Source organism: Phyllobates terribilis, unplaced genomic scaffold, assembly GCF_046119375.1.
Source record: "Phyllobates terribilis strain yellow unplaced genomic scaffold, ASM4611937v1 Scaffold_169__1_contigs__length_4117513, whole genome shotgun sequence".
In the NCBI taxonomy this organism is placed as follows: domain Eukaryota; kingdom Metazoa; phylum Chordata; class Amphibia; order Anura; family Dendrobatidae; genus Phyllobates; species Phyllobates terribilis.
Genome location: NW_027362929.1, coordinates 1,200,200 through 1,212,443, shown reverse-complemented (window position 1 = coordinate 1,212,443; position 12,244 = coordinate 1,200,200). Strand labels below are relative to the sequence as shown.

General features: G+C 49.1%; 5 non-coding genes across 5 annotated transcripts; all 5 read left to right on the top strand.

Annotated features, from left to right (window-relative positions):
• The first annotated feature begins 612 nt into the window (after positions 1-612).
• LOC141208377 (U2 spliceosomal RNA) lies at positions 613-803 on the top strand. Its single transcript, XR_012278609.1, has one exon. It is a non-coding gene; the product is annotated as a U2 spliceosomal RNA (small nuclear RNA).
• Positions 804-1,923: 1,120 nt separating this feature from the next.
• Positions 1,924-2,114, top strand: LOC141210009 (U2 spliceosomal RNA). The gene has a single exon (XR_012280191.1). It is a non-coding gene; the product is annotated as a U2 spliceosomal RNA (small nuclear RNA).
• Positions 2,115-3,235: 1,121 nt separating this feature from the next.
• On the top strand, positions 3,236-3,426 carry LOC141208376 (U2 spliceosomal RNA). The gene has a single exon (XR_012278608.1). It is a non-coding gene; the product is annotated as a U2 spliceosomal RNA (small nuclear RNA).
• A 1,120-nt stretch (positions 3,427-4,546) lies between these two features.
• On the top strand, positions 4,547-4,737 carry LOC141210052 (U2 spliceosomal RNA). The gene has a single exon (XR_012280232.1). It is a non-coding gene; the product is annotated as a U2 spliceosomal RNA (small nuclear RNA).
• Positions 4,738-5,857: 1,120 nt separating this feature from the next.
• LOC141210351 (U2 spliceosomal RNA) lies at positions 5,858-6,048 on the top strand. Its single transcript, XR_012280523.1, has one exon. It is a non-coding gene; the product is annotated as a U2 spliceosomal RNA (small nuclear RNA).
• Positions 6,049-12,244: the final 6,196 nt, after the last annotated feature.

Here is a 12,244-nt window from a genome sequence, read left to right as displayed (position 1 = left end):
CTGGAACACTGACTTCTTTCATTTAATGCCTGCAGACTATAAAAGAGAAACCAACCCAAAAAGTTTGGTTGATTAGTCTGTGTCATTCTTTTAAACTGTTGCTTATGGCGGTCTCTGTGAGCTTCTCAGTGACATTCAGCCATCCAGGTATCCCGCCTGCAGTAGACGGAATGTGGCAATGGAACGCTGGCTGCGCGTGTCATAATAGGCTCTGAGCCTTTATATACCTGCGCACAGCAGCAGCCACCTTCAGTCTGCTGCTGGACAGCCAGCAGCAGCAGCCGCAGGAGAGGTAATTAATCAGCAACCCTCCTGCTAAGGGTAGACAGCTGCTCGTTCCACTCCCCCCCCCGCCTTAATTGGTTCTCCTCCCTTCCAACGGTGTTGAGGCGGGTGGGAACAGCCGGGGGTTGAGGGTACTGTGCTAAAAGAGGTGGAGTTATGCAGATCTAAAACGCGTGGATTGCAGCAGCAGCAAGCCGAAAAGTGCAGGCATGTGAGGGATCTAGAGGTTGACAGCATGTCTTCTTAACGGGAGTCCAGGTGGCCATCTCCACAAATGGACTTTTCAGAATCCTTGGGTGGCACCGTAGTCGGAAACCAATTCTGGTTATCGCTTCTCGGCCTTTTGGCTAAGATCAAGTGTAGTATCTGTTCTTATCAGTTTAATATCTGATACGTCCCCTATCTGGGGACCATATATTAAATGGATTTTTAGAACAGGGAGATGGAAAAAGAGCTTGCTCTGTCCACTCCACGCATTGACCTGGTATTGCAGTATCTCCAGGACCGGTGCACCCCTTCTTTAATGCAGTTTCTAAAATCAGAAAGAATTGAATTCAATGCTTTTTGTTCATTTTGCTTGTTTGTCGGATTTTGGGATGGACTCTTTGGCTTTGCTTTTCTTCTCCTCATTGGATTTTTCATGTTAAAAGTTGCAGAAGCCAGATGACAAGCTCATTTTGGTTCAACTTCAGCAACTGTGCATTGCATTGCCATGTAATGTAATGTAATGCAATGCTATCTATCTAGCTCTCCCTCTATACTTCCTTTTGGATAAACAGACATATTAGGCAAGCATTTTGGAGCTTTCACCTAAATAACTACAGGTGGTGAGATAAGCTGCACAATATAATTGACCTTTCAGTATATTGTTGCACACACACAATCTATTTAGCAAATGCCCTTGTTATCAACAGCAGCCTTTTAAACTCACCTGAGCTAACAGGTATGTGAGCTGGTTACTCTGCTGCGCTTAAAATTTCTTTTTTGGTTTGCTACAATGCCTTTTCTGAAACGTTGTCTCCCTCTGCTGGAACACTGACTTCTTTCATTTAATGCCTGCAGACTATAAAAGAGAAACCAACCCAAAAAGTTTGGTTGATTAGTCTGTGGCATTCTTTTAAACTGTTGCTTATGGCCGTCTCTGTGAGCTTCTCAGTGACATTCAGCCATCCAGGTATCCCGCCTGCAGTAGACGGAATGTGGCAATGGAACGCTGGCTGCGCGTGTCATAATAGGCTCTGAGCCTTTATATACCTGCGCACAGCAGCAGCCACCTTCAGTCTGCTGCTGGACAGCCAGCAGCAGCAGCCGCAGGAGAGGTAATTAATCAGCAACCCTCCTGCTAAGGGTAGACAGCTGCTCGTTCCACCCCCCCCCCGCCTTAATTGGTTCTCCTCCCTTCCAACGGTGTTGAGGCGGGTGGGAACAGCCGGGGGTTGAGGGTACTGTGCTAAAAGAGGTGGAGTTATGCAGATCTAAAACGCGTGGATTGCAGCAGCAGCAAGCCGAAAAGTGCAGGCATGTGAGGGATCTAGAGGTTGACAGCATGTCTTCTTAACGGGAGTCCAGGTGGCCATCTCCACAAATGGACTTTTCAGAATCCTTGGGTGGCACCGTAGTCGGAAACCAATTCTGGTTATCGCTTCTCGGCCTTTTGGCTAAGATCAAGTGTAGTATCTGTTCTTATCAGTTTAATATCTGATACGTCCTCTATCTGGGGACCATATATTAAATGGATTTTTAGAACAGGGAGATGGAAAAAGAGCTTGCTCTGTCCACTCCACGCATTGACCTGGTATTGCAGTATCTCCAGGACCGGTGCACCCCTTCTTTAATGCAGTTTCTAAAATCAGAAAGAATTGAATTCAATGCTTTTTGTTCATTTTGCTTGTTTGTCGGATTTTGGGATGGACTCTTTGGCTTTGCTTTTCTTCTCCTCATTGGATTTTTCATGTTAAAAGTTGCAGAAGCCAGATGACAAGCTCATTTTGGTTCAACTTCAGCAACTGTGCATTGCATTGCCATGTAATGTAATGTAATGCAATGCTATCTATCTAGCTCTCCCTCTATACTTCCTTTTGGATAAACAGACATATTAGGCAAGCATTTTGGAGCTTTCACCTAAATAACTACAGGTGGTGAGATAAGCTGCACAATATAATTGACCTTTCAGTATATTGTTGCACACACACCATCTATTTAGCAAATGCCCTTGTTATCAACAGCAGCCTTTTAAACTCACCTGAGCTAACAGGTATGTGAGCTGGTTACTCTGCTGCGCTTAAAATTTCTTTTTTGGTTTGCTACAATGCCTTTTCTGAAACGTTGTCTCCCTCTGCTGGAACACTGACTTCTTTCATTTAATGCCTGCAGACTATAAAAGAGAAACCAACCCAAAAAGTTTGGTTGATTAGTCTGTGGCATTCTTTTAAACTGTTGCTTATGGCGGTCTCTGTGAGCTTCTCAGTGACATTCAGCCATCCAGGTATCCCGCCTGCAGTAGACGGAATGTGGCAATGGAACGCTGGCTGCGCGTGTCATAATAGGCTCTGAGCCTTTATATACCTGCGCACAGCAGCAGCCACCTTCAGTCTGCTGCTGGACAGCCAGCAGCAGCAGCCGCAGGAGAGGTAATTAATCAGCAACCCTCCTGCTAAGGGTAGACAGCTGCTCGTTCCACTCCCCCCCCCGCCTTAATTGGTTCTCCTCCCTTCCAACGGTGTTGAGGCGGGTGGGAACAGCCGGGGGTTGAGGGTACTGTGCTAAAAGAGGTGGAGTTATGCAGATCTAAAACGCGTGGATTGCAGCAGCAGCAAGCCGAAAAGTGCAGGCATGTGAGGGATCTAGAGGTTGACAGCATGTCTTCTTAACGGGAGTCCAGGTGGCCATCTCCACAAATGGACTTTTCAGAATCCTTGGGTGGCACCGTAGTCGGAAACCAATTCTGGTTATCGCTTCTCGGCCTTTTGGCTAAGATCAAGTGTAGTATCTGTTCTTATCAGTTTAATATCTGATACGTCCCCTATCTGGGGACCATATATTAAATGGATTTTTAGAACAGGGAGATGGAAAAAGAGCTTGCTCTGTCCACTCCACGCATTGACCTGGTATTGCAGTATCTCCAGGACCGGTGCACCCCTTCTTTAATGCAGTTTCTAAAATCAGAAAGAATTGAATTCAATGCTTTTTGTTCATTTTGCTTGTTTGTCGGATTTTGGGATGGACTCTTTGGCTTTGCTTTTCTTCTCCTCATTGGATTTTTCATGTTAAAAGTTGCAGAAGCCAGATGACAAGCTCATTTTGGTTCAACTTCAGCAACTGTGCATTGCATTGCCATGTAATGTAATGTAATGCAATGCTATCTATCTAGCTCTCCCTCTATACTTCCTTTTGGATAAACAGACATATTAGGCAAGCATTTTGGAGCTTTCACCTAAATAACTACAGGTGGTGAGATAAGCTGCACAATATAATTGACCTTTCAGTATATTGTTGCACACACACCATCTATTTAGCAAATGCCCTTGTTATCAACAGCAGCCTTTTAAACTCACCTGAGCTAACAGGTATGTGAGCTGGTTACTCTGCTGCGCTTAAAATTTCTTTTTTGGTTTGCTACAATGCCTTTTCTGAAACGTTGTCTCCCTCTGCTGGAACACTGACTTCTTTCATTTAATGCCTGCAGACTATAAAAGAGAAACCAACCCAAAAAGTTTGGTTGATTAGTCTGTGGCATTCTTTTAAACTGTTGCTTATGGCGGTCTCTGTGAGCTTCTCAGTGACATTCAGCCATCCAGGTATCCCGCCTGCAGTAGACGGAATGTGGCAATGGAACGCTGGCTGCGCGTGTCATAATAGGCTCTGAGCCTTTATATACCTGCGCACAGCAGCAGCCACCTTCAGTCTGCTGCTGGACAGCCAGCAGCAGCAGCAGCAGGAGAGGTAATTAATCAGCAACCCTCCTGCTAAGGGTAGACAGCTGCTCGTTCCACCCCCCCCCCGCCTTAATTGGTTCTCCTCCCTTCCAACGGTGTTGAGGCGGGTGGGAACAGCCGGGGGTTGAGGGTACTGTGCTAAAAGAGGTGGAGTTATGCAGATCTAAAACGAGTGGATTGCAGCAGCAGCAAGCCGAAAAGTGCAGGCATGTGAGGGATCTAGAGGTTGACAGCATGTCTTCTTAACGGGAGTCCAGGTGGCCATCTCCACAAATGGACTTTTCAGAATCCTTGGGTGGCACCGTAGTCGGAAACCAATTCTGGTTATCGCTTCTCGGCCTTTTGGCTAAGATCAAGTGTAGTATCTGTTCTTATCAGTTTAATATCTGGTACGTCCCCTATCTGGGGACCATATATTAAATGGATTTTTAGAACAGGGAGATGGAAAAAGAGCTTGCTCTGTCCACTCCACGCATTGACCTGGTATTGCAGTATCTCCAGGACCGGTGCACCCCTTCTTTAATGCAGTTTCTAAAATCAGAAAGAATTGAATTCAATGCTTTTTGTTCATTTTGCTTGTTTGTCGGATTTTGGGATGGACTCTTTGGCTTTGCTTTTCTTCTCCTCATTGGATTTTTCATGTTAAAAGTTGCAGAAGCCAGATGACAAGCTCATTTTGGTTCAACTTCAGCAACTGTGCATTGCATTGCCATGTAATGTAATGTAATGCAATGCTATCTATCTAGCTCTCCCTCTATACTTCCTTTTGGATAAACAGACATATTAGGCAAGCATTTTGGAGCTTTCACCTAAATAACTACAGGTGGTGAGATAAGCTGCACAATATAATTGACCTTTCAGTATATTGTTGCACACACACCATCTATTTAGCAAATGCCCTTGTTATCAACAGCAGCCTTTTAAACTCACCTGAGCTAACAGGTATGTGAGCTGGTTACTCTGCTGCGCTTAAAATTTCTTTTTTGGTTTGCTACAATGCCTTTTCTGAAACGTTGTCTCCCTCTGCTGGAACACTGACTTCTTTCATTTAATGCCTGCAGACTATAAAAGAGAAACCAACCCAAAAAGTTTGGTTGATTAGTCTGTGGCATTCTTTTAAACTGTTGCTTATGGCGGTCTCTGTGAGCTTCTCAGTGACATTCAGCCATCCAGGTATCCCGCCTGCAGTAGACGGAATGTGGCAATGGAACGCTGGCTGCGCGTGTCATAATAGGCTCTGAGCCTTTATATACCTGCGCACAGCAGCAGCCACCTTCAGTCTGCTGCTGGACAGCCAGCAGCAGCAGCCGCAGGAGAGGCAATTAATCAGCAACCCTCCTGCTAAGGGTAGACAGCTGCTCGTTCCACCCCCCCCCCGCCTTAATTGGTTCTCCTCCCTTCCAACGGTGTTGAGGCGGGTGGGAACAGCCGGGGGTTGAGGGTACTGTGCTAAAAGAGGTGGAGTTATGCAGATCTAAAACGCGTGGATTGCAGCAGCAGCAAGCCGAAAAGTGCAGGCATGTGAGGGATCTAGAGGTTGACAGCATGTCTTCTTAACGGGAGTCCAGGTGGCCATCTCCACAAATGGACTTTTCAGAATCCTTGGGTGGCACCGTAGTCGGAAACCAATTCTGGTTATCGCTTCTCGGCCTTTTGGCTAAGATCAAGTGTAGTATCTGTTCTTATCAGTTTAATATCTGATACGTCCTCTATCTGGGGACCATATATTAAATGGATTTTTAGAACAGGGAGATGGAAAAAGAGCTTGCTCTGTCCACTCCACACATTGACCTGGTATTGCAGTATCTCCAGGACCGGTGCACCCCTTCTTTAATGCAGTTTCTAAAATCAGAAAGAATTGAATTCAATGCTTTTTGTTCATTTTGCTTGTTTGTCGGATTTTGGGATGGACTCTTTGGCTTTGCTTTTCTTCTCCTCATTGGATTTTTCATGTTAAAAGTTGCAGAAGCCAGATGACAAGCTCATTTTGGTTCAACTTCAGTAACTGTGCATTGCATTGCCATGTAATGTAATGTAAGGCAATGCTATCTATCTAGCTCTCCCTCTATACTTCCTTTTGGATAAACAGACATATTAGGCAAGCATTTTGGAGCTTTCACCTAAATAACTACAGGTGGTGAGATAAGCTGCACAATATAATTGACCTTTCAGTATATTGTTGCACACACACCATCTATTTAGCAAATGCCCTTGTTATCAACAGCAGCCTTTTAAACTCACCTGAGCTAACAGGTATGTGAGCTGGTTACTCTGCTGCGCTTAAAATTTCTTTTTTGGTTTGCTACAATGCCTTTTCTGAAACGTTGTCTCCCTCTGCTGGAACACTGACTTCTTTCATTTAATGCCTGCAGACTATAAAAGAGAAACCAACCCAAAAAGTTTGGTTGATTAGTCTGTGGCATTCTTTTAAACTGTTGCTTATGGCGGTCTCTGTGAGCTTCTCAGTGACATTCAGCCATCCAGGTATCCCGCCTGCAGTAGACGGAATGTGGCAATGGAACGCTGGCTGCGCGTGTCATAATAGGCTCTGAGCCTTTATATACCTGCGCACAGCAGCAGCCACCTTCAGTCTGCTGCTGGACAGCCAGCAGCAGCAGCAGCAGGAGAGGTAATTAATCAGCAACCCTCCTGCTAAGGGTAGATGACGCGCCCCTGGGCCTGTGTCGCGCTGCGCTGCGCATGCGGGAGCTTACCCGGAGCCGGATCTGTGGAGGGTTGTAGTCTCGTGGCGGTGACCCGGTCCGTGCCCAGGGAGTCAAACTAGACGGCAGTCCATTAGTAGTAAATGGTTGATGACTACGCCACCCGTTGAGTGCAGCCAGGGGGCTGCTGCTGCAGGGCAGACCGCTGAGGCCGATGGTGGGATTGTGCAGCGTGATAGTATAACCCCCAACGGGAGGGGTATGGCCTCAGGGCAGCCGACGTGGATGATGGGGATAGCAGGAACCACTCAGAGACGGTACGGTGTAGTTCAGGGTCTTTACTGGTAATAACAAAAGACCCTCCCGGAGTACTTGCTAGCGGATGGGGCCTGGTCAGTCCTTGAGCAGATGGGATCTCCCCTGGCCAGGCGTAGTTGTAGGCCTCCCAAACTGACTGTACTCTTCTGGCTACCTTGCTAGGAGCTGATGTAAGTAGCCCACGTCCCTGAGTGTACCGTGTGGTGCTCACCCGTATGGCCGGTGACTCGGGGCCTTCTAATGGCTTCCGCTCCACGATGGCGGTGCTGGTCCCACGCGTGTGACCGTGCCTTCGGGCTTCTGGGCCAGAGGACCTGAAATCCCCTGCCTGACGGATTCTGCTGCTGGGTAGGAATTAGTCCCCACAGCCTCGGACTCCGGGTCCGGTAAAAAGCCTTCTTAGTCAGGGCGAACTCTGCAGCTGCCAGCCCCTGACTCCTTGTAACTGCTGTTTCTTCCTATGCTGTCTCTACTTCTTCTCTTCTTCTACTCACTCACCCTGCCTCAGCCCCAGGTTTTTATAGGGGAAGTTCTTCCCCTCCCAAGACTGGGCAGGAGGTGTGGCATGCAGAGGATCCCTGACTAAAGGACCTCCCACCTGCTCTCAGACATAACATTACGTTACTGTGGCAACCAGACCCCTGGGGTGTCACATTCCCCCCTAGTAAAATTTAGTACTCCGGGACTAAACACATTTAGAAAACATAACAAGGTAAAACATTAATAATACAATAAGAAAACATATAAAGATGGTTACGGCGTGTCCGCAACCGGGTGCAGTCTCTGAAGAAAGCAAGGTGTCCATTTCACCAACACAGGGAGACGTAACCAGGTAGGGGTCTGTTCTACCCCGAGTCCTTGACAGTCTTTAGTCCATCCTGGGTTACGCTCCAACTATATACAAGGATTCCCGGTAAATCCACCAAGGATTCCTAAAAACAACTAGAAATACAAAATTACACACAAGCAACTATAGACAGGTAAACATTATAAAATAGCTTAAACATTTAGATCCTCCAACGTGCGGGTAACTGGCCTCTAGTGGCCCTAGTGGACCTACGGAGCTGACTGTCTGGCCCTGAACTACAGGGTGTAGGAGCTGTCAAGGGTAAACTGGGCAGCTGTCTACCGGCTCTTTGTCTCACTAGGGGTACGGCAGGCTCACTATAAGCAGAGGGTTGATTCTCCTGTTCTGCTAGTGTGGAGTCTTCTGCCTCCCGGACCGGCTGTTCTTCCAGCTCTACCCGTTGCTCCGTAGGTTCTTGGGATGATGGTTGGAGGAAGGTGAGTACGGGTACCACAACTGCACCATTGACTTGAGTCCAAGACCGAGGGAAGTCCCCGAGCGCGGTACTAACCATATCTTCCCTTTCTTCCACGGGTCGATGGTCTTCTTGTTCCTCTTCAGGGTTCCTCAGTTGTTCGGGACACTTCTTCAGGTGGTCCCGGGATACAATGGCTGTGGTTTCCCCTCCGTCTTTACTGATGGTACAGACCTTCGGGTTTTCGTGGCTTGAGGGCAGTACGGTGTACGGGTCCTTCTCCCACTGGTCGTCCAACTTGTGGAGCCGTCTCTTCCTCTTCAAGACCTGCTCTCCGGGTACCAGGGGAACAGCGGGAGCATACTGGTTGTATGTCTTCTCTTGTTTTTCCCTAGCCTGACAGAGACTTCGCTCCACGCTCTCCTGTACTCTCCGGTACTGCTGCTGCCTCTCTGTGTCCCAGTCTGTTTCTGGTGAAGTGTCCTCGGGTGTCAGGACTCCCATTTCCAGGTCAACAGGTAACTTACCAGGTCTTGCCCTCATTAGGTAAGCCGGGGTACAGTTGGTGGAACCTACCGGGATGTGGTTGTATAGGTCCACCAGATCGGGCAACTTCTCAGGCCACAGACTGCGTTCTTCCAGGGGCAATGTTTTTAGAAGATCCATTACCACCTGGTTCATTTTTTCACAAAGTCCATTAGTTTGCGGATGGTAGGGTGTCGTCCTTATCTTCCGGCAGCCATACAGATTGCAGAATTCCTGGAAGACCTCCGCTTCAAAGGCAGTTCCCTGGTCCGTCAGCACTTGGTCCGGGTACCCGTGTGGATGGCAGAAGTGCTGCTGGAAGGCTCTAGCTGCTGTTTGAGCCGTTAAGTCCTTGACGGGGACGACAACCAAGAACCGGGAGTAATGATCCACGATGGTTAACGCGTAGACGTAGCCACTTCTGCTTGGGGTCAGTTTTACATGATCCAAGGCTACCAGTTCCAACGGTTGCCGGGTGACGATGGACTGCAGGGGAGTCTTCTGGCTGGCCCGGTCCTTCCTTCTCAGATTGCACGGGCCACAGTCTCTGCACCACTTCTCGATGGTTCCCCTCATGCCTACCCAGTGGAACCGCTCGCGCAGCAGGAACTCCAGCTTTTTCCACCCGAAGTGTCCAGCTCCGTCGTGGTATGCCTCCATCACCATGGCTGCGTCTCTTCGGGGCACCACTACTTGCCAGAGTAGTTCATGCGTCCGGGAGTTGACCATTCTGCGGCACAACTTCCCCTTGTAAAGGAATAGTCGACTCTTCTCCGCCCATAGTTGTTTGGCTTCCTCCGGAGCGTCTGGTTCAAGGCGAGCCTCCGGCCGAGTCAGCATCTCCTTCACCAGTCGGACGGCAGGGTCGCTGTCTTGCGTTTCCGCCCAGTTGTAGTGGGGTAAGGGGTTCAACGTAGCAGCCTGCTTACCCCTTACCCGGTGGGAATACTGGATAGTCCCATGACGGTGGAACGCAGGGAGTTCAACTTCTTCCAGTCCCTCCGGATCTTCGCCTTCGTCCGGCAGGTTGGGCATCCTGGACAGGGCGTCCGCGTTAGTATTGGAGCGTCCTGCCCGGTATTTGATTGTGAACTCGTAGTTGGACAGACGGGCCATCCACCTCTGCTCCAGGGCACCGAGTCTTGCCGTGTCCAGGTGTGTCAACGGGTTGTTATCCGTGTATACGGTGAACCGGGAAGAAGCGAGGTAATGCCTAAAGCGCTCGGTGACTGCCCATACCACGGCCAGGAACTCTAGCTTAAATGAGCTGTAATTCTCGGGGTTCCTTTCGGTGGGTCGCAGTTTTCGGCTGGCATAGGAGATTACTCGTTCTCTCCCCTGCTGAATCTGGGACAGTACGGCTCCTAGCCCGATGTTACTGGCGTCGGTGTAGAGGATGAAGGGCTGGCTATAGTCCGGGTACGCCAAGATTTCATCCCCCGTGAGGGCCATCTTCAGCTGGCGGAAGGACTCTTCTTCTAGCTCTTCCCATTTGAAGGGCGGCTTCTGGTTCTTGGCCTTCCGGGACTGGCCTATCAGGAGGTCCTGCATAGGCGCTGCCTTTTTGGTGAAACCGGGAATAAACCTTCGGTAGTAGCCTACCAACCCTAGGAACTGCCGCACTTCTTTTACGCTGGAGGGGCTTGGCCATCCCTTAATTGCGGTGATCTTATCGGGGTCGGGAGCCACTCCGTCAGCGCTCACCACGTTTCCCAGGTATTGCACCTTTGGTTTCAGGAGGTGACACTTGGAGGGTTTCACCTTTAGGCCGTAACTCGCCAGAGCTTCGAACACCTCCGCCAGGTGTTTCAGGTGGTCCTCATAAGTTTTGGAGTATACGATGACATCGTCCAGGTACAACAGGACCGTCTCGAAGTTTCTGTGGCCCAGACAGCACTCCATTAATCGTTGGAAGGTTCCCGGGGCGTTGCAGAGTCCGAACGGCATGCAGGTGAACTCGCTAAGTCCCATCAGGGTGGTGAATGCGGTCTTCTCCCGGTCCGCCTCTGCTACAGGAACCTGCCAGTACCCGCTAGTGAGATCCAAGGTAGAGAAGAAGTTAGCAGGTCTTAAAGCAGCCAATGACTCCTCTATCCTTGGTAAGGGGTACGCATCCTTGTGTGTGATACGGTTGATTTTCCGGTAATCTACACACATCCTCATGGTGTTGTCTTTCTTTTTGACTAAAACTAGTGGGGCTGCCCAGGGGCTACAGCTATCCCGGATTACCCCAGCCTCCTTCATGTCTCTAAGCATCCCCTTGGCGTGTTGGTAATGTGCAGGGGGTACGGGTCGATACCTCTCTTTTATGGGAGGATGATCTCCCGTGGGGATGCGGTGTTCTACCCCCTTGACTCGCCCGAAGTCTAACGGGTGTTTACTAAACACTCTCTCATACTCTTGAACCACCCGATAGACTCCTTGTTTCTGATGTGAGGGAGTGGAGTCAGTACCCAGATGTAGTTGCTGACACCAGTCCTCCATGTCTTTCTTAGAGCCGTTACCTTCCTCCGGGTGAGATGGAGGCAAGGGTTCCACAGATTGTATAGAATTTTGATTAGTGGTATATAATTTGGCTAGCGTGGCATACCGGGGCAGGTACACTTCCCTCTCCCCGATATTTATTATGCGAACGGGCACCCTCCCATGGCGTACATTGACCACCCCCCGTGCTGTCAAAATGGTGGGCCTACTGTCTGAGTAAACTGGTTCTACCATTGCCTGGTAATCTCTACCTCTCAGACCAATAGCTGCCCGGCACCAAATCATCATTTCACTTTTTGGGGGCATGGCAATAGGAAAAGGGTCACACATTCTTACGCTACCAATCTCACCGCCGGAGAGTTCCACTTGTTGCCGTTGCATCAGTGCCCGGATCTCTTTCTGGAGCACCCGCTGCTCGCCGGAGCTGGCGTTCTTGGCAACCTGCTGTAAAAGGAAAATCACCTCTGCAAGACAATTTTCAATTACGTTAGTTCCTAGAGTTATTTTTGGGTGACTCTCATGTTTATCAATATCTACAATGATCAGTCCCTGTGCGGCCAGTTCGACTCTACCGATTTTGAGGGTCACCTCTTTAAATCCGATCTGTGGCACGGGCTGGCCATTGCTGGCGATGATACTCAAGTCGTCGTCAGGGTAGCGGGTAATATCCGAGTCATTCCAGTACTGCTTGAAGAGCACGTACGGGATGGTGGTGACCTGTGACCCGGTATCCAGTAGGGCACTCATGGGAATGCCATCCAGTACCACAGGC